Below are 23,256 nucleotides of genomic sequence, written 5' to 3'. Positions count from 1 at the left end.
GTACTTTATATTACCTGAAGATCTGTAGAATTATGAAAACAATTTTCCAATAATATTTTATCATTTATCAGCAAGTTCAATGGCTGGAAACTTTGGCAATGCCACTTTAAAGTGTGCAAGTGATTTTACAATCCTTTTTGCTCTGTCTCCTATTCTCGAGGGTGTTTAGCAAGTTTAATACCACCATGTACCACTTGAAGAATAAGTATAAATCTAATCACATCCGCCTGCAGCATTAGGTAGCCACATCTGTCCTATTTCACCATTGTTTCGCTGAAATTGACCTGGAGACATAGGAAGACTGAATACCTAGTATCATTATTAAAACAATAAATCCTTCCCTCACAAAAATCACCAATATTTCAGACCTGGATGTGCTAATCAGTACAAGAAAACTCATCTTGCACCATGCTGAGACTCCAATAGAAACCGACTATCCCTGACTTCAGCTTCATTGATTTTTGTTTTGTTATCAAAGGAGTCAATATTTTTAGCACCTCTATGTCTGATCAATAGACAAAAGCAGTCTTCCTGGTAGAGAATATCCGTAAGGATATAGTTGGCACAAAGGAGAATTTTCTTAAAGATACACGATCAAAAAACCTATAACCATCATCGTTTCCATTTATTTCTTTCTCCTTTAAGGCTTTCGTGTGTTTACATGCAATGTATCGTCCGTGGCTTGGCTATAAATGTTGCTGACAGTAACGTATACTCATCTTAAAAAACTGCAGGCATATTAAAGGCACTGAGCTTCAGTTATTGTTTTTGAAAGCTTCCTCTGCACTACTCTAGCTGTAGAAAGAAGTCTTTTCATAAATGAGAACCAGCCTCATTGCTTTGACTGACAAACCACAGCAGCATTTCAAAAACAATCAGTGCTCTATATCAAAAAAAAGTAATAACACAGTGCTCTGGAGGACTGATAATAGCACGAGTGAGAAGAAATATGGAAAATTCTCTGCTGGTCTAAAGTGATGTGGTCCTATATGAAAGGTAAACTTATTTTCTGCGTATCACAGTATTGCCTCTTCTGTACTGTCTGTCTGGAATGAAAATCAAGGAAAGTGGCCAAATAAAACTACAGGCAACCTCAAGCTCCATAAGTCCATTTCCTCCCCTTCTGTACCAGCATATTATCTGTACCGTAATATTTTTGTTTATTTGTCTTCCAAGAACTTTGCAAGAGGAACTGGACTTGCAGTGCAGGCTTCTGGATGTATTGATCACAGGCCCTTTCCTTGCATATGGTAAGTTAAACCAAGTGTCTATGCAGCCTGAAGTACATCTGTGCAGTGATGAGTGCACTCACAGCCTCACCAACGTCGCTGGTAATGTATTAGGTCAGTATCTTCTGATATAGTTCCTCCTGTATCATTTGAGAATCTTAGTAATGGTTTCTCGGCAGATTCAGAAATTTCACAAGTCTAATCTAGAGTATGATCCACCCTCTTCCCCAGCACAAGAGTGAATAACACAGAAAGGAAGAGTGATAATATTTTTTAGTGTAAAACTTTTAAAGTATTTTCAAAAGAGGGTGAAAGCTACAAAAATGTACTTTTAGCTTTTGGCTTGTTACTTTCATTTATTTGCTGTTCACTTTCAGCATTCATGCACAAAGTACTGGATTCTACCCTGTAATAAAAATCTGCACAAAATTAAAAGAGAGAAGAATAAAGCTTGGAGACACCTGTGTTTGCTTTAGCTGAAGCTGTCAGAGCAAAATAAAGCAGAAGGCCCTATTGCCATGTAGTTATGGAGATGGTAAGAAAACAAGGGTACATCATTATAACACGTTCTGCTGCTTACAATTAGACAGCAAGTAATTTCCAAGAAATATCTAATTCAAGGACTTTCAGGGTACATAGAATGCTATATAAAAATCTAAAAGCCCTTTTAGTTATGCTTTAATTAGGGCAGTCACTTTACACTTTACAGTTAATTGTGAATTGCCATTGATCAGTAAAGATGTGTCAGGTTTTCTACAGAAAAGGTGTATTATGTCAGGCAAAGACTGTCTATACTAGAGATAGAAGTGCAAAACAGCATGTGTGGTGTTGCCTCTGTGGTCTGAGATAACCCACGTTTGCTGTTTGAGTAGTTATATGTGCATGGCACACTTTGATACTTGCACAGAAGGTGTATTAAAATTACAGTCAATAAAATAAGTTAAAATAACTGCAGACTGCTCATGAACATAAGCATGACTTTTCAGGTAAGCTTGCATGAGGAAAAAAACACACACACTCCAGCCCTTGAAGTATTACCAGTTTCATTTTTTCTCCCCTTGTAAAAGAAACAAAGGCTGTTTGCAACTACTCAGACCCTCCTCATCTAAACCAATTATTAACAGTATAGGCTCTCATTTGAGTCACTGCAACACTCTGACATTCAGTAGACAGTTTTCTTGATGATCTTTGTGGTTTGCTGATGGGCAAAGCAGCTAGAGCTGCAGATAAGTGTTGCTTTGAGTCAAATCTGTCCCAAACTCAGGCCATTTGCCCTGATACACGGGCTGACATAGGGAAATATCGTGTGCTTCTAAGAGAGTCAAAATCTTGTCTTTTTTTTCCTCAGCAGTTCCCTGTAGTAATTTTGCTAAGCTTACAAATTTTTAACTTTGCCCCTGTACAAGGCAGAGGTGGAGTGAGCATCAGCCAGGGGAAATAAGCAAGGAGCTGCCTTCTGTATGATGAAGGTGGCGTAGGACAAACCTAGATGTGAAAAGAGTGGTGAACTTTCTCTAAAGGAAGGACATACTGCCTGGAAAACCTGAGCCAGGATGTCAGTGTTTTACATGGAGCCTGTGGCCAAGGCAAGGGAGCTACAGAGAACTCAAAAGGACTTGAAATCGCTGTGTGATCATTGCTTCCTTTTTCCAAACTAAAAAAAAGCAACCCAAAAAGAGAAATTATGGCAAAATAATCCAATTTGGATGTTTGACTTTTACAGAATGGGAAAAGACAACTTCACCCAGTAAAAGTAATTCACTGTCTTGAGGAGGTTTCAAGCCTCCTTTATGAGCTGTAATAAATTCCTACATACAAAATCCCATCATAGTCAGTTGAAGCACATCAGCTAAAATCCAGCATCCCATGTAAAAGCAAAGCCATGCCCCTCATTGGAAAACCCTGAGTAAATGTGCTTTAAGCAAGAGACAGCTTTAGAACAGAAGAATTGAGCTCATACCTTAGAGTTCCCCTAAACCAAAAATTCCTTCTGAAAAGAGGCTGTGACTGTGGTAGCAGCTACTAAATCCATGTTGCTCCTGCTTCCCCTTCGTGCTGTCTCAGAACATATGCACACACTTTCCTGAACCACCGTCCTTGTGCATTTGCACATGACTGCACATGGTTGTGCTCAGCTCTGTAGGAAAGTGCACAAAGTGCACATTTCCATGCGGATTTGAGAAAAGAGCCAAAAGTCAAGTGTGAGAGTGGGATTCAAGAAGAAACATCCATGAATATTTCTCAGTTCAAGCACCATGGTCTTCCTAGCGTTGTCTCAACCTTTCGAAGTAAGTAGTTGCATATGAACAAAAGCATCCATTTCCCAGCTGGCAGGTGTCTGCAGTTAATGTGTATTATTAAACATTTATGGAGGAGCAGCTTCCAAGAAGACTGAGTCAAGCACAGAGGCAGCATTTTCATCTAAGGTTACCTCAGAGTCCAGATCCGTGTCTTGGATACTAACTGTGGCTGTGACATTTATAATTCACAGAAGAACACCAGAATTTAGTTTTTCTCACTCTCTAAAAGTATAAAAGACTTTTATGTGCATACAGTGACCTTACACTACTTAGTGACAGCCAACCCACCTCATTCCTAAGTTGAGAGGCCAAGCCTAGGTCATTCAATGCTCTCCCCAAATTGCTTTTCAGAGATACTTTGTTCCCCTCTTCAGCTAAGCCCAGAGACTCAGCTCTGAATAGAGTTTGAAGCATGTGTGGATGGAGGGGTTGTAGTCGCAAACATTATTTTTAGCATGGTAAGGCTGATCTCCACAGCACCTCTCATAGCCAGAGGAGTCAGATGGGCTCCTCTGCAGGGCCATCCAGCACAGAAACTAAAAGCCTTAGGTGCTCTGGGCTGTCTTCTGGGTGGACTTATTTCTGCCCCTTTGCCAAAGAAGGAGCTCAGAAAGATACTCTTCCTAAGGCCACACTCCCCCCTACCATGGAAGGGATTAGGTCTCCCAGAGAGCAATTCAAGAGCAATTCAGAAATAAGAGACAATTTGCAGCTTTAGAGAATTACCTCTCTTATCTGAATCACTCACACTAGCTGCTTCCCAGCTCAGCGGAGACAGCAGGTCCTCTCACAGAAGCAGTGTTAGCTTGGGTAGCCAGAAAGTGAGAGAAGGACAATTTTGTTGCAAAGTACAACTTTCACCAATATGTTGGTCCTAATTCAGAAAACAAACACTAGAGCAAAATATCACTACACTTCAATTAAAGCATAGCTTTGAACATAAATCTTTGCTGGTTATACCGAGCAGGCATAACAAGTACTGGCTCAGTTACCTCACTCTGAGAGGCAGTAAAGCCTTTCAAGGGGCTGTCATCCTGTAGTTAGATACAAGTAATTGAAATGGTTGTATAAATCTGAAGATTGTGATGTTCAATCCACAAATCTCATATTGCTACACACACACACCCCAAATCCTTGTACCTTACTTTATACTCATTGCATTAATACACCATTCCTTAATGCTCTTTGTTGCAGGTGGACTCAATCCGAAGCAATATCTGTACTATTTTTAGAAGAAGGCCAAAGTAAAATCTAACAGTACAATCCTGTGTATCGGTTATTTCCTCCTTCCCTTAGCACTATACGAATATTCACAATTCCGATCGGCTGTGGGGTTCCTGAGAAGCTGCCAATGCATTGCCTTTGTTTGTACAAAGGTTAGCTGTCTCTCGATAAGCTCCTGAATTCTACAATAAAACAGCAAGAGCAAAATGTACTCTGGAAGATGGCCTAATGCAAAACTATGGCACTGATTTTAAATCATAATGTTACTGCCTTTTTGGAACCTTTTCCCATTCTAATGTGCATGTCAGCTGTGATAAAAATATTGAGCAACAAGCTTTGAACTATTTTGGTGCTCTGTGGAAGTGTTTGAACAATACTGCCATGTCAATTTAGCTATATTTTACAATAATTGGTGATTTGGGTCAAATTATAGAGTAAACACAGCATGTCTGAACAAAACAAGTTCTTTTAAAGATATTCTAAATGAAAACATATTTGAGCCTATTGTTATTGCTGTTAGTACAATCACCATGGAAACCATATAAAACTCACTTTTAATATCCATTCTTTCTTAAATGTTTTGTGTTGCCTAAATGATACATGAATTGAGCATAATTGGTTTGGTATTTTAATGGCCGGTCATGGAACAGCATGTCCTTTGGAACATGCTATAACTGAGTTAATTGCTACATTCGCTGTATGTGAGATGCAAGTTTATACCAGCTTTGTTATGAAAGGAGAAGGGAGCAAAACTTTTAAAACACCAACAGATATTTTGGATTACATATATCTCAGTACCTGATACTGCAAAGTTTTAAAATTCCAACAGAGAAAGACTTGGTCAGCTTCGCCCTGTAGTAAACTCAGCTGAAATCAATGCAGTTACATTCGAAATGAATTTGTTTCACTAACTTCTGGACTAAGACATATTTTGAAGGACGACATTAGAGGTATAAGAGCATTCACAGTCTGGCCCAGGTTTCAGCATATGTGATGACCCTTTCCCAGATTCCCAAGGACTGCATTTAAGTGCTTGATGGAACCTGTTATATACACTCGTTCCCAATATACTCTACGGGCGATGTAAGGAACAGATACTATGATACACAATTCAGTCAGACTGTTCCTAAATCTGTAAAATTCCAGATACCCATGGTGTATTTTTTGTATACACACTTGTGCACACACAGAGGAGCTATTAACTATCTCTTAACAGTACATTCCCAGAACGTACTAAATAGCCTTGTTCTTCCTCAGGTTTAACGTCTCTTCTGATGATTCCAGCTCAGCTGGAGATTGGTTTGAAGAAGGGCTACAAAGGCTGTCCACAGGCATGATTCCAAGCTGCATTTCTTCCTCATCCACAGCCCCAACAGCTGTGACTCTGCACTTTGCATTCTCCTCACATCAACTACCAATGACCATAGGAGATGACCTGAGAACCCTCATTTGCTCTGCCAGTGTCAAGCTGCGATTAAACCAGTGCCGTGGGCTCCCAGAGCCCCCTCAGAGCTCACGTCCTCCCGCAGGCACTGCAGGTGCCAATTGCTTCTTGCTTCTTGCTGCCAGCTGCAGCTTCACCCCTCTGCTCAGCAAGGAGGAGTGAAGCTGCAGCAAGGCAGAGAAATCCCAGCCATTAACAGGTGAGATATGACAGGCCTGATTATGTGACCACTGAAATGGACCTAAAGCTACGTGTGGATACCACCACGGGCAGACTGCAGCGATCAAGTGAAGAATCCCCATGTGAACCTCATGACAAAAATATGTGTCCGTAAACTGAAGTGACGTCGCATGTAAGTGAGAAATTCATTTCCCCATTTCTCTAACCGTTAGATACCTAGCTTGCTTATCATTACACCATGGCACAGCAGTGACTTTGGCAGTGCTGTTTTGGAGTCACACCAGCAAAGGCAAAATTTTCAAAGAGCCATTTTTAAGATAAAAATTGCAGCATCAGCCCAAGGGAAATGCATAGTGATAGAGCACACATAGTTGAAAACAAAATTTAAAAATACATATAAATGCATTTCAGCTGGCTTCTTTTATTAAAATGCTTGAAATTTAAATTTGAATGCATAACCATCTGTCTCAAGGATAAGTTTGATATAAGCTCTTATTCCAATTTACATATATCTTACTTTGCAAAATGCCTCCTGAAACTCATGCTAAGCAATGCACAGAGAAAGTAATGCATTTGTCTTCCAAGGATACAGTAACCCCTTGATGTGCAGTTTGATTAAAGACCTAAAGAAAGTACTTCAGGCAATGCTGTTTAAGCTGTTGCATATTTCTAAGTTTCCCACCTTGAAGCACTTTCTCTCTAGTGGTGAAATCCTGGCCCTCGTGTCACTTCTCTCTGTAGCTCCGTCACATCCTCCTTGTTCTCATTGTTATTCCAGGAGATAACAAAAAATTCATCTCATACATGTTGTTATCAGGAGTTATTTTTATTGGAGAGGGTATAGTTACCAGTTCTTCTCAATCTAAAAATTAAAAGGGGAAAATTGAGACTTCAGCAAAGAAAGCTTCAACAGCCATTTCTCCATCCTATGCAATTGGTGAAGGAGACGAATAAACACCATCCATGTGCGTATACACATATACTTTATGAAAAAGCATTTATTTTATGAAGAAGCATTTACTTTATGAAGAAGCATTTAATGCAACATCTTCCCCTGCTAGATACACAACCACACAGTTGACATGAATTGCTACTGTTGAATGACCTGCAGGGATGTCCTCATACAGGCCAATAGTCCTAGTAAACTTATTCTTTGCTCATCAGAAAAAGGATTCAAATTACTCTTGTAATTACCATTTATGGTCTTATCTACAAAGCACTGTAAAAAATTTGTCCAAAGGTATCTTTATCCCAGGAATTGGAAAACCTGTACCCTGGGCACAGATTCAGCTTGAAACTGAGTTTCATGTGATTTGCTGCTCTGTGTTACATGCACATAATTACAGTACTTAGGACACCAGGGATGTGATGAAGTATGGCCCCACAGGAGGGGACTGAAAAGCCTATTCAGTCCTCAGAAGGAAAAGATGCCCTAAATTTTGCTTATGCACATACCTGAAAGACCCACGTTCATGTCATGCTTTTGCCCACACTGAAAATATATGCAGCCGTGTCCTAAGGCAATTGCAGCAGAAGACCATAAGCACTGCTAACCTGTTGGATGTGAGAACACCATCTTTGTCACTTATCTGAAGCCTCTTTGGAATGTAACCTAAGCTACAGAGCCCAGTTTCAGGAAATCCTCAGCCAAAAGTCCTACAGTTCCGTTTCTGTATCCTATCTGCTTTTGCGCAACTCTACCTCCTGCACAACGTTTGACCTCTTTGCCCTGCAGACAGTTGCTGATCACTTGCAGTGCTCATTTTTGCACAGAACTGTTGTTTTCTCTCTTGTTATTCTCTCCACCATGGCCTCCCCGCACGCGAGAGTTTGGCCAGAGAAGCACAGTCACATGAAGGAAAATATATGCCATGCGCCATGTTTTGGCAAGAGTAATCAGACAACCCATTATATGATTTTGTAGCAGATTTCTTGCCTGGGCATTCACAAAATCAGGAGAGATCGCACTTTTAAGTCTTCAGTGGTAAATCTACGTTAGCAAGCAGTTTTGCCCAGAAGGAACAGATCAGTAGAGGGAAGCTGCTGGAGCTATGATGCATGCAGTTCAAGAGTTTTGCTGTAGACTGGTGTCCTGAGACAAATATACCCAGTATGCGTCTGGTTGGACCAAAGATTGCTTGAGACTCTAACGTTCTCATGAGGGTTGGAAGGACACTGGTGTGCACCTAGACCAGAGCCTCCAATCCAGCTTCCTCTGAAAGGAACTTGGTCTTACATTGATCAAACTGTTCCACAGTCTGGAGCAACACATGCTGAACTTCACACAGTGCAGCAGGGTAGGTTTGGCACACATGATGGGAAGGCAAGGAGTGGGACATACAGTTTAGGCTCATATCAGGGTCAAATTACTCTATGATGCAAAAAACACTCTCTTCGATGCAGGGCATTATCTTTCCCTGGTTTTGAACAACTGAAAGTACAAAATGGGGAAATGACATCACAGAAGATATGTATAATGAGCATTCCCAAATGAAAGACTTGATTTATTGGTACATGCAGTTTTCTGTAAGTATGGCAAGGTGAAAGTTGATGTACTGGCCTAGAACAGGGATTTGGGGAAGTTGCAGCACAGACATTTCAGATTGCCCATGCAAGATCAAATGACCACCCTCTTCCCTTGTGGGGTATTAGCAACCAGCACACAGAAGGATCTGTTCCCATTTTTTACACGTAATAGAAAACCTGACCACAGAATATAAGGCCAGAATATCGTAATCTCATCATATCCAATATGGTCCAGTTCTGCACCGTATCTGGGTCAAGATCCAAATTTCAAGGCTAGATACCATTCTTATTACAGGATAAATCAAAATCCAGACTAAAGTCAACAACTCTGGGAGTAAAGGGAGGGAAAAGTATGAATTTATATCTTAATTTTCCAGCTGAGATTAAAGTCAAGCCTTTATTGTCCAAGATTTTGAAGTTCAGAGTAATTAATCCTTTCTGTGAAACCCATCATTTTGTTATCATGAAATCAATACATTGGCTCTCATCTTACTTCTGACCTTGCCAATTAACCCCTTCATGTGTCTTTCCTGGTGCTTTATTTTATTTCATGAGCTAGCATTCTGCTCATTTAAAATTTGAACCAAGCCTTCAGATACCTTGAGGGGAAAACATTCATATCTTCCTGAAAGACTACAGGCATATCTGTTGGTTTTGATGGATTGCAGAAGGATCAAGAAACCTCCACAAGAGTTGCTTTTGCTTCTTGAAGGAATTAAAAGAGGTCAAAACATGTCCTTGCCAGCGTTGCATTTGAAAATGAGAGGAAGATTTCTCATGTCAAGTGTAGCTGAAATACAGAACATACCCTTCGAACCAACATGTTCTAAACCACCTACTGCATAATCAATACAAAACATTCATTTATTGTACTGTTTGTGCATAAGGGCATACTTAGACTTGAATGACTGGATAACAAGGAGACCATTTGCTGCTTCAACTATGTCAATGGTGCTTTTCTTATCAATTTTTGAAATCTGCTGCCAGCATTATCTTTCACTGTCCTAAAATATTGAAAGAGTTACAGATGACCCCATGCACACTTACTTCATCACTAATCTGATGCAAAAATATCCTGCCATTGAGTGGTCCCAAGTCAACCTGTCCTGGCCAAAATGCAGCCACTCTTTTTTTCCCCTGATGTTGGCATGCTATCCCAGCTAAGCGTGTGCAGGTCTCTCTGAGTGCCACCACCCAAGACTTGAGGTCAGTGTCTGCCCCCAACATTCTCACCAGGTGCTCTCACTGTTCCTCAGTTAACTCCCCAGGGGCAAATGGCAGCAGGGCAGTGGACACAGGCTTTGCTGGGAAAGCCTGAGTTACAGCACTCGTGTCACTGATTCAGTCACAGTGAAAATTGTCCCAGTCCTAAGAGAAGCCTCCTGCAGTGGTTTTGAGCTGTGGGCAGCCAGTCAGGCAGCCCGGTGCTCTCTCCCCTCATAGACAGCAGGGTGAACAGCAGGCTGGTGTGATGGATGGAGGGGCTGCAAGACTGAACTGAAAAGCTACAAGAAAGTAGATGGGATGTGCCTCCCAAAATACCAAAATAACATGTTCTTAGGTCCCATGCTCACGGATATCTGATTATAAAAGCAGAGACTAACAAGGTTTCTGAGACTCCTCAAGCACATGGTAAATGAGCAGAAATCAACAAACCTATTTGCATACCTGCTGGAAAGCAAGTTTTGAACCTGCCTCTCTAAAGGGAAAAAGCTAATGAGCTCCCATGCCTCCTGTATCACTGAGGTTGGAATGCTGACAAGATCTATACCCAGTGCTAAGTGCGCAATAATTATTTCCAGATGTATGCAAACGTGGCTGATATTTTCTGCATTAATCTTTCATACAGCCTACATACATTGTAAAGCTCAGATGTTTCCTCAGCATTCAAGTAAAACATAAAGGGATTAAAAAAATTTATCTGGTCTGTTAAGCTTTCTTAAAAGGGAGCTGATGGTATCTGCCTAACACTCTAAGTCGATTTTATTATTGAAATTCCAGGGATTTATGTAACTGTCCTGCTTTTTCCAAGGTCTACATTTTTGTCCAACTAATACAGTTCCTAGTGTCCCTGTACAATTAAGTGAATATAAGCACTAAATTTTGATGCCCGTGATGCTACTTGAGTTTTTTATTATACCATGGACAATATTAAAGCTGTTGGGAGAATCACCACAATATTTTCTTCCTGAGCTAACTCCTGATGACTTTGAATTGAACAGATGAGTCTCTTGTTCTCGCTATATGGTGGTGTTAAATCACAGTAAATACAGAAAACTTGATTCACCTTTACAAAATACGAGAGTAGTGCAAAGGCTGTTCACTGCACCAGCCCGGATGACTGAGCAGCAAGAGGCAGTGGTAAGCTCATGTCTTGCCTTGAAATCAAGAGCAGCCTGTGAGATGTGCTGTGCCCACGTCTTGTAGGGACCTGGCACTGTTCCTCACCTGCCACACCAGTTGTCCCTCCTCATCCACCTGGAGGAAGGTGCTTGTCCCCATACCTCCATGCAAACATTTTCTAGCTGTGGGAGGTGTGATCAAGGGCAGCTATACCATTGGGAATGCACTGGTCATATGTTTTGCAAATGTACGGAAATGTGAGTCTTTTAGCAAGTAGTCGGGGCAGAGAAAAAACATCAGAGGTGGAGTCATCTCCACCCATTCCTATGTCTGCAGAATGTCTTTAGTCTTTTGATGTCTGCATATAGGGGGAAGATGCTGAATGATGTTGTAAAGTACTCCCTGTAGGTTTACCCCAGCTTTGCACTGACCCTTCAACACCTGTCAGTAAATGATGGCTTTTACACACTAGACATGCTACCTTGTTTGATTGCTTGGCGATTTCATGAACCACTGTCATTTGAAAGTTACACAAGGTGTTTATTTTTAGAGATGAACCTGACCTTTACAATCTGAACTGGATATCAATTTCCTTTTCCCCTCTGGGGAAGTCCAATAGCTTAAGATTCTGGTCCCAGCTGTAAACAAGGTGTCATGGTCAGATGTGATATTTACATGAAGGCCTGTGATTAAATAATAAAACATTTCCCTCAGGAGTCTTCAGATCTGGTATGGCTCAGTCCGTGTCCATAATATACAGTAGATCAAAAAGAACATACATCATCTAATTCAAGTTTCCTTACAAAACACAGGCTGATCCTGTGAATTTTCCTCATGTGGCTAATGACGCTGGTGTCCATGAGTTTATTCATGTGTAGATCTTCTCTGTTCATTAGCGTCAGCAAACTGACTAATGCTTGGTTAAGTTTATCTTTATGGATTCAGCTCCACTAAAGAAATGTCTACACTAAACCTATCACTCACCAAATTGCTTTATCTTCTTTGAATAACACTTATAATGGGTTATGAATAGCATAAATAATGAATATGGAAAGAGATATTTGATTTTCCACAGCCCTCATTGAATTATATATCAAACATTTTCTCTAATAGTCTAATAGTTAATAATCAAACAACATTATTTTTTACCAGACAATTTTTTTGCACATGCTTTTTTTAGGACAGGCAGTAACTGGATACCATCACTTCTTGCTCCTTACTACTCCCTGCCCTGTAAAGTTGAACAGCCAAGAGTTCAGACAGCTCCCCAATGAGCTATAAGCTAGAACACACAGATTATGTAACCATTGTTCTTCTAATTTTCCTAGGTTAGGGGAGAGTGATCTTTGTCTTTCTCCTATCAATAAGTTGCATTTCCTTGAGCATTTCTCTGGGGAAAAAAAAAGACATTGCTACTTTTTTCTTTGATAAACAGCATCCCCCAGGGCCATCAGAAGGGGTCTGAGCAGCTGCAGGCAGGAGCTTCTGATGGCCCTGGGTGACTCCCCCATGTTATTCCCCCAGCAGCAGCAGCATTACCATCTCTGGCAAGACCAAACCCTTGGAAGTACCTGATCATAGATAAGCAGATATTTTTCCCTTCCTTCTTTCTCCAGTTTTGTTTAACCAAGATCAACACTTCAAAGCAACCAATTTTAACTCATGTTTTAAGTGAGTCATACTTCACTTTTTCTTTTAGTACTGCTGTAGCTCTTGTGACTTTGCGTCAACTACTAAATATGCAAAATGGAAATCAATAGTCAGATCTTCCTCCACTGCAAAATCTTCAGTATGTCTTCAAAAACCTCCTACTCTTTTCCTGTGTTATAATTGTCCCAGTCCCATAAATATGTTTGCTGTCCTGATAAACACTAGGAAACTGAGTTTATTGGGATGTCTCAGACCTTCCTCTGCAGCAAAGCTTTCAAAGATATCTCAACCATTATTACTGTCCTATACTGAACAATCAGAGAGGTAAAAAGTCAAACTGTCATGCAGCTAAAATGTCTCACAGAGTCTCACTCTGTCAGAGACTGCACACACACAGAAAAAATTAAATCAGTCCATATTGCTTTTCTTTTATTTCCAGACCACCCACTTGCTCTTTGTACTGGATTTCAGTTACTTTTGTTATCAACGCTAATTTATTATAGACTACCTAAAGAAAAGTCAACATTTATAAAAGGCCATATTTTTCCACTTATGAAGAGAAAGATTTCTTCCCATGTTTATACAATCATATTTCTCTCCAGCATATAAAATGATTTTAGCGACTCTGACTAATGAAAAGTTTGGGACAGGATGAAAATAAACCCTGATGGGTTTTGCTGCAACCAGCCACTAAGCGGTTTGGGTTCTGCGGGTTTTTCTTCTCCTTCTGTGAGCTTCTCGTCTGCATCATGAATCTGAAACATATGAGTAAATACTCAAAAACTTCCACTGTGGTCTTTGATGTTCACAACTCAGGAGAGTGCTCAGCTTTTCAACTCAGCGTCTTGGAGGTGGTCTCTTACCCAAGGTGAATGTAGGAAATACCCTCCACTTACAAGGTAAAACGATGGATTAGCATTATGGGGGAAGGCTCTTATTTTCCTTGTATTCCTTTCAAACCCCATTTATACAGTGTTTGGTTCAAGGCGGTAGATCTCTGATCATAGCATTCCTACTATGAAGCTGAGGATTATACAGGGCAAGGTAAAGAACAGAAAGTCTTTTCAGGACTTATTCTTCACAGCATTATCTCATCACCCATGTTAAGGTATGATATTTTCTTCTCAGTAGGAGGCCCTGGTACATCTGTAAGAAAACAGCCAGAGAAGAGGAATTGCACTCATTCTCCTCTATGACTGACCTCCATTCCTTGAACTTCAACTTCAAATAATTTAATCAAGCATCACTGACGAGAGGCCAAAGTCAGGTTATTTTGCATGCTTATCATTATTGTGGACTGCAACAGGCTTATGGGTTTAACTTGTCCAAACTGACATGAGAGACCTTCAGATGACTGAAACTCCCCTTAAGCCATTAGAGCAATGACTATTTATACTGGTGGAGGATTTGTCTTTCACTGAATGATGAATCAGCCTTTACTACAACTGTTTTTTCTTTCCTTCCTTAATTAGAAGCAAGTAGTTAAAGAGAATTGATCATACAAGACAGCAGAAAGAAATGGAAAATCAAGTCTTCTACCACAAAGAGTACATTAACGCCCAATAATCCTGGTATCAAAAGATTTCCCCCAGGATTATGGTTAGCTACTCTCCCAAATGCCTGACTTGTCCATTCGAGCCTGAGTACCTCGTCTGGGGCTTCCCACAACATGCAAGCTGTGCAGGATGTACTTGTTATGATGTAGGTATCCATCTACTAAGAATCAAGGTAAAACCACAGATTCCTTTCTCATTGCCTGATTGATATTAAAGACAGAGCTCTAATCAAACGGTAACAATATTTAGTTGCAAGCCACCTGGGATGATATTTGAACCAGCAACCTCATTGTACAAATAACGTTCAACATCCCATCCATGTTCTCCCATAATTGGCCAGGAAGGCTGAAGGAACCTGTTTCCCACAGACACATAATCACATCCAGGAAACACACAGCCCAGAGCAAACAACGTTATGTTTTGCCACATTCATCATCTGACACATTGCTTCCGCTAGCCAGGACTGGAGCTGGTCAAGCCAGGATGCTGAGGGAAACTTGGTGAGCTTGCTCACACTGTTAAATATGCTCTGGTTAATCCCTTTCATCCCAGCTGGGGAAGCAGGGTAGTGCCTTCAGTAGCTCCCCTCTGGTTTCTAAGTCCCGTATGATTTCTCTACCAGTTAGGGACGTAAATCTCTCCACCAGCGTGAGCAACAAGCTCTGAAGAGCCCTAGGGGTAAGGAAGCAGTGATATCCTCTCCCCAAGCTCACAGGGCACAAAACTGAAGAGCTGGCCTATTGAACGTGGGATTCTCCAGAGACCTCACAGGAGCTTTAGGTGGCCAAATTCCCTGTGAAGTTTGTAGGTACAGAGGCATCACTGTCTTAGCCTTCACATGCAGCAATTCAGTGGCTTCGTGCTGTGAAACTACTGGGTGATTGCAAGGAATGCAGCAACAAAATCCAGCGAAAGATTGGGCAAACAACAATGTAAAGGTGTTGATAAATGCTTTCTGCAGAGTCTGAAGTCTTTGTTAACTATTCAAATGTGTCTTTGAAAAAATGAGTTAACCTGTCAATTTATTTTAATAGCATTGAGTAAATAAAGGCAAAAACCCGTTGAACTTTTGCTGGCTTTCTTCCTCCTGTAGCAGTCTTCTGTAACTCTACAGTAGTTTCTCAGTCTGTTGATGATTGGAGTGTTGTAGCTCTGCACATGGCATGGGCAGGCTGTCTGTCTGCCAGGTGACGGAGTTCCTCAGCTCACAGCTGCCAGCTGTGAGCCTGGCCCTGAGTCTCACTGACCAGCAAAGCCTCACTTAAGCAGCAGAGCTGTCTTGTTTGGATTGCAGCAGATCAGGCTGAAAGATGTTACATCACAAAAAATAAACATTGATTTGAAAACCACATATTCATGCTATTGTCAGAAAGTGTAATTTTTATGGTGTTTTATTTTCTTCAGGGCTCACATTTTTTCACAAAGGGATCAACTTCTGCCATGTCCAGTCCTACGGACGTTGATCAGTGTTCAAGTCCTTTGCCAGGCTAGGCCATAATGATCATTTTCTTCCCAAGCGTTTATTTCCATGTCTTGCTCTTAGCTTGCCTCTTCCATGATATCCAACACTGAGAATTACGATCGTGCTGCATGGGTGGCCAGCTCGAGCTCTCCCTGACTCTGTGGAGGGCACCATGTGGCAGCTGTGCTCCTTATCTCCTCCAGCAGCTCCCCAGCCACCCTATCCCCTGGCCCAGGCAGCCTGCATGCCCCATAGCCAGAGCCCGCCTCCGAGCAAGCAGCAGCAAACGCTCCCCACAACCTCCCCCTTGCAGCAGCTCTATGTTTTTATGACCCTGAAATATGAGCAGAAAGGAAGATACTCTATGAACTACAAATTGTAAAGAGTCAGTCTGAAAAGAGAGAGACATGAATCAATTTTTAGCGATAGCTCCTTTAGCTGAGCTTCTCCAGGTGAAGAGACACGGGATCAAGCCTACCCCAATATTTTGCCGTGCTTGATTAAATGCCACCCTACAGAAATAGGTATAAGAAAGAAACAAAAAGCGTGCTAGAGAACTGCTTAAAATGTGAACAGTTGATAAATAGGTTTGAGGTCTCACCAATTCAATTACCTTCTTCTTTGATCCCGTTTTAGTTCACTTATATTGTCTCTATGCAAATTCTGTCTGGGATAAAAATAGATGGTAATGGAATAAGAAGAATTAAGACATATCATCATTTGGTTTGTATCTTCTGGGCTAAAGTCCTCAGATCTACTTAGGATAAAGCTTATTCTAATTTCAAAGATCACCCTCAAAAATATACACAATAATATATCACAGCCACATTCCTAAGAATAAGAGTCCACTGCCTCACTGGAATTTTAGTTGACATTTGGGTAATGGGCCAGACTGCAGGTCTCCAGAAGACAGCGTTATGCAAGCGGAATTTGGCTCACTAATCTATACTGAAGCCTGCTGTACACTTTATTAAAGTGTATTGGCATTTACGCCTCAAGAACCACAACGTTAGCCCAGTTGCCTCCGAGTTGACACTTTGCTAGGGAACAGCTAGCAATAAAAATAGAAATCAAATACAAGAAACCAAGTACAAGGAAGAGTAATTCTCTATATGTTCCCTGACTATGGGGTAATCATTACTTAAAACGGGAAATAATGCCAGCCAGTCCTAAATACAAATGATTGACAATGTCTAAGCAAAGTTGGCTAGACCTGACATGTCACAGTCTGTTTTCAGCTTAGCCTTTTTGGATTTAAATATCAAATTAATTTGTAAATGAGTGGCATGTTTTCATCTATCACCCTTCCAAAATGCAAATCATGGCATGCAAAGATAATTTCAGTCTACTCAGAAACCCAGTTACTTCCAGTCATTCATCAAAGCACTAATATTGCTCTTTAGTCAGGGTTAGAAAGAAGTTTTAAGAGCAGTGCATTAGCTTCACACACCATTAACTATAAGTGCCTCAGGCTGTACATCATATGCTTGATGAAATGACACTCATGCTGTCCCGTATACCAGAAAATCAAGGCATTAAATATTACCTTTTTTCAAGGGAATCTCAAGCATAGTTGACAAGGCTGTGTGTATTGATATAGTCTGTTTGGATTTCTACAAGGCATTTGATTTAGGAGCAGGTGGTATTTTGCTTTAAAGTATTTTATGCAGAAATAACAGAGTACATATTAAAATAACTAAAAACTGCCTCATTGGTGAATCTCGTTGTGTCTTAATGGAGGCATATCTGTCACTGAGGCCATTCCAGACTGGTCCACAGGGACCAGGCCCTGAGCCAACACTAATAGTTTATCAATCATTTAGGAACATGAGATATTTGCTGATGGCATTCACTGTAGATCAAAATAAAAATGGTAGAAGAGCAGTCTGCAGAGTCAGAGTGATCTGAATTGCAATGTCAGACAGTCACCATCCAATCTGCACCTAGGACTCAGGGACACAGATGATAGACATGGACTGGGAGGCTCAGACTTGTGATAACAGCCACAACTCACGTATTGTTGAAGGTAACTGCCAATACTATTGCTGAAGGCTGCTGTAACCCTTCAATAAATATGAAGAGAAATAACAAAGAGAGGTAGCAAAGGGAATCTGCTCCTGTGCACAGCCTTGGTAAAACTGCTATGGAGAAATTCATTCTTTCCCTGTGTTTGTACATTGAGAAGGATGTGGGAATACAAGAGGGAGCACAAGAAGGTCACAACAATGTTTTGAACTTACCCGGTTTCTCAAAGAGACATAACACGTCATATACAAGGTTTATCATAGTCTGGGGAGAATGAGAGTACAGGTTTGCTCATGCTGGAAAAGACATAAGGTTTGAGAGTTGAGATTAGACATATGAAACTATTTATACTTTGAAACAGCCTGTAAGGGGAGCAGGCAACTTATTACCAAGTGTGCAAATCAGATCTCTGAACACAGGTAGCAAGCGATATTTTGAGATGCCTCAGGGCATTCAGCCAGATCCACAGATGCTGCTACAGAGGACTCCAGTGTCCGGCAGCCCCAGCGGTCAGGGATCAGCCAGCCCTCTGCCTGTCCCAGACTCCCAAGGGCAGATTTAGTGGGATCTCACCCTAGCAAGGATCAACGTGAGATCAAACACTGTTCCAGAGGAGGAGGATAATCTGCTCTGAGGAGAAACCGCAGTGGATGAAGATGAGGGCTGGAGGACAAGTGTGCTCACCCATAGCCTCTCCTCTGTGTGTCCAGGACTCCTCTGTTACAGACCTGCTCCCTGCGCTCAGCTTGAACTTACTCACCCCGTTGCTGGCATTCCCAGGACTACACTAAAACAGTGGTCAAAACCAGAGCTCAAGATCCAGGGCCACTGCTGGCCTCCTGCAGGGCTCAGGAAGGCATTTTTGTCATGCACAATGATTTGAGTCACTTGTTAAGGAGGCCCAGATGTGGCGCAGGAACCCACCACATTGGGCTCAGAACAGCAGGGACTGAAAATGCCATGAGCATGGTTTGGTGTGTCAGACTTTCTCCCCTCACTCCAAAGGATGTAATAAAAAAACACTGGCAGATAAAACCTGCAGTATGTCTTATCTACTCAGAGTACAATTGTGTTAGATTTGGGATCAGAAAGGAATTTTCTTCAGTGTATACTGACAAGGATCAGAGATCTCACCAGCTTTCACTCTGAGTCCTATGATTTAATCTTCAATCTAAAGTCTTTGGACTAATATGAAAAAAAATAGGTGAAAATTTTGAAGTTCCTTATATAAAGAGAGTCATAAACTGTTGAGTTACTTTTTCTTCTTCACCTTAATCTCTATGGAATCAGTAAGTTCCTGGAGCGTAAGTGAGTTGAGATAGCAGAAAGATAGGAGAGGCAAAATGTGATTCACGATTTAAAACTATAGAGAGAATAATGTCAGCCATGTGCATACCCAGGATGCAAAGCAAATAAATAAATACATACTTCTGAATTTTCAGCAGAGAGGACACTGGGTGTGGAAAGAACAGATTAAGACAGTTCTAGTACACCTGAAGCACTACGTACTAAATATAGATATTTTCGTATAGTCCAATGCAATATATCTCCATGCCCAGAAGGGGATCCACTCAGTGCAGTAGGACTACCTGCAGATGTGAAGTCAAGACTTTGTTAGCACAAGTGCCAAGCTTGTAAAGTTGAGATCTGAAAGGAGAACTTTCCTTCATGCATTCAGAAATGCATAAGCACAGAGGTTTGTAAGAGAAATCATCTTGCAACAGAACCATCTAGGATTTTGAAAGAATTATTCTCATCTTTCTGAGTATGTTTTTTTATTGACCACCAACTGCTTAATTCAAAACCACTGATATCAGTAGAAATCTGATCACCACAACACAAAGAATGGGCACACTCTAGATTCCTCTTCTTTCTCCATAGGCATTTTATTTCTTGTATTCTGCCATTTTCCTTTGTCCCCATACCACTCTTGGCACAAAAGGAAAGATCTGTTAATCGTATTGGAGTATTGCTAAAGCAGCCCAGTCATGGATTAGGATCTCATTGCACCAGTCTCTGTATAAACATGGAATGAAATGTTGATACCTAAATTAGGCTTTTGGTTGGAAGCTATTTACAATCTTGACTATAAAAGGATTAGCTTCACCCAAATGACACGGAACAGTGTTAGAAGTATGCCTGTGTGTTTGTCTCATTGTTACAGCATGAAGGGCATTTGAGTATTTGAAAAGGCCTATGAATGCATGCCATAATCCAGGCATTACGCTGACTTGTAACGCAGATGGGCCATGGACAAACCTCATAGCACACCCAAGGCATGTGATTTTCTTACAGGCAAATCCTGTTTGCATAGTTTCCTTCTTTTATTTTAGGATTAGAATTTTTGCTCTTCAGAAAAATAGCTTTCTTCTGCCTACTTTTTGAATTCTTTTGGATATGAATTGCCTGGTATGCTCCCTACAGCTCACTGCCTGTGCTGGAATGCCATGTGGGAGCCAAAGAGCTTCACTTAAATGCCTTGTGAATTGCCCCGGTGTTTTATTTCCCAAAACAACAGTCTTGCATCCCGAAGAACACACTGATCCCCAGCTCTGTGGCCTATTTTGGTAGAACAAAGTAGAAAGCAATATGTATTTTAAGAGGGAGGGAAGAAAGAGAAATTTCAATATTCAATACTTAAGATTTTTCAAAACATTAATAAAAAATTTCTTTTTATCACAACACACAGTGTGAATCGCATATGTTTTAATGCAGGAAAAGTATATTTTCCTAACAGTTTTCTCTTTCTGGTTTCTGGCTTCTTTGAGATGCTGACAGAGCAAACTTTGCAGTTCTGTTTTGCGACAGTGGAATTTAAGGCACACTGCAGTAATTATACAATTTGGTTGAGCGGATATCCAAAATCTGCCTCAATACTGAACTGTGCACTGTTGACGGTAAAACACACAAAGCAATGCTTGTAACCCTGAGCACTTGGCCCCTTGATTCAAATCTGCTCATATAAGAGTAGATGGGATTTGAAAACAGAGAAAGAAATATCATTGTAGGAGGGACTACTGCTATAGTTATAATAACTGCAAGAATTTCAAGGAGCCATGAAACTCCACTTCAAAACTAGGCAACTGAAAAAATAGTTTGCCAAAACCAGGCACGTGTCAGCATTCCCCAAAAAGCACAAAGCAGGCATGTGTCATCCAAGGAAAACTCCTGGCTCTTCTTCTGAAGAGTTTCAGGTGTCCATGAAAAGAGTCAGAAATACCAGAGAAAGAAGGCAGCAAAGAAGCACCAGACACAAGCAGATGCAGCATGTCATCTGGCAAAAACACTGATAGAGAGCTTTAGGATTAAGGGCTAGCTGTGATTGATATGTAAATGTCAATGTAGTTCTACAGTCAGGTTTTTTAAGATGATGCTGATCGTGAAATAGCTCCAGGCTGTTCTATAACACTCAAGAAATGCCAAGAAAAATTGCACAACCCAGTACTACATCAGTAACGGAGACACACAGAAACTCTGGTAATTTCCTGTTCCCATGGAAGAGACAAAGAGGGAGGATAGAAAGTAAAAAATTATGCCCTGGTAAGTTGGTGACAAGCTGCCAGATCACCCAGACAGAGTCTACTGAATTATTTCCATGGCTAAGGAGCCTAGCTTTAATTCAAAGAGTCACTTCAGGTTTTGAGAAAAATGGAGGCGTACACGCAGGTAACTTACTGTTTTGTCTAGATCCTTACTGATCTTAGGCTGTTGAAAGAAAAATCTGCTTTAAAAACACTTGTGTTGCAAAAGCTATGAATCATAAACAAGCATGTACATGAAAGTGGGCACACAGGAATGACCAGGGAGAACACTGGAAAGGTCCAAGATAAAGTCTGTATCAGTGTCTGCTGGGAAAAAGAAAGGCAGGTCTACAGTTCAGGCCCCAAACACAGAAGCCCAGATAAGTTTCCATCACTGATTGAACAGACCAGGAACTGTTCTGGATAAAGAAATACTCCCATATTTGATCTGTCCCATGCTCAGTTTGTAGGTTCTGCAACAGAAAAGATATCTAGATTCCACATGATCCTCTGATCCCAAGAGGAACATCTTACAGGACTCTTATTATTGGTCAGGCATCTGAGTCAAAAAACAATGTCAAATTTTATAATACTGAGGTTCTGGAAATGTTTTTCAAGTATTGTATGCCTATCCCATATGCCTGACTGTCAGACTAATTGTCGCTCCCTTGCCATCTGCATGCGTGTTCTTCGGCTTCAAATTCCCTTTACCTGCTAACATAATAAATGCAGCAAATAACTGAGCAATTCCTACTGTAAAGTTTTATTCAAGCATTTTCTGTTTGCTTTTGAACAAAATCAGACTGAAATGCAGTGCAATGTTGTTAGCCCAAATGCAAAATGCTTTATACTTGAAGTAGAGCCCATTAAGTGTTTATGATGACAAAGTAGCATCTTCATCTCTAAAGCTTTTTAGTAGGATTCAGTTAATTTGCAAATGAATTCTCCAGGACAGTTCTATTTAGATTAATTTCCAATGTACCCAACAGCGCTGTATCTAGGCACCATTAACAAAATAAATCTAGGGGAGTTAATTCGTTTTTCTTAAGTAAATAGTTATAAGGAGAATGTGCTTCTCTGACAAATGTTTGGAAATTTCTGTTCTAGTGATGTTAACAGATTGCAGGAAAAAAAAAAAAACCAACACTGAGGCAGTTTTATTGTAGAAATCAACTTAACTTCTAGGAGACAGATTATAGCTTTGGAAAAAAAACACTGATTGGGCCAGCGAGGCTAGCATAAGGAAAGAGGCTTTCATCCTTCCATCCTTGCTTAGGAGAGGGGGATTAATGGTGAATTATGACCTGGTTTTCAGAGCTGTTGATCGACACCTACGAGATTCTCTGACCATTTCTTCTGAAAGCAGCCCTGCACAGGTAGGTGAGAGGAAAGAAGAAAGGGGTTCCTAAGTAAACGTCAATTGTGGGAAATGTCAAAATGAAGGAATGCTTAAAAACATTGCCCTAAATGGTTTGATCAAGCCCACAGAGTGAGCAAAGGATTAAAACTAAACCAGAACTCACAGCCGCACCTCCGCAGTGCCATGCCCAGTGGTCTCAGTCCAACCCTTTTGGGAGAATCTTCACTTAGCACAAGGATTTGACTACTAAAATGCCTCTGGTTCCTGAAACAGGAAGGAGGTGAGTCCAATCCTTAATTCACTTTGGAGTGAGGTCTTTGTAGGAAATCAATCACTGTGAAACTCCAAGTGAGGAAAAGGATTTTTCGTACTAAGGGGTGTAAGTCTATCTTGACGCCTGGGTGACGTGTTCTGGAAATTTACCAAGCAGCAGATT

The sequence above is a fragment of the Tauraco erythrolophus genome, chromosome 5 (assembly GCF_009769465.1).
Source record: "Tauraco erythrolophus isolate bTauEry1 chromosome 5, bTauEry1.pri, whole genome shotgun sequence".
NCBI lineage: Eukaryota > Metazoa > Chordata > Aves > Musophagiformes > Musophagidae > Tauraco > Tauraco erythrolophus.
This window is presented reverse-complemented; position numbering follows the sequence as displayed.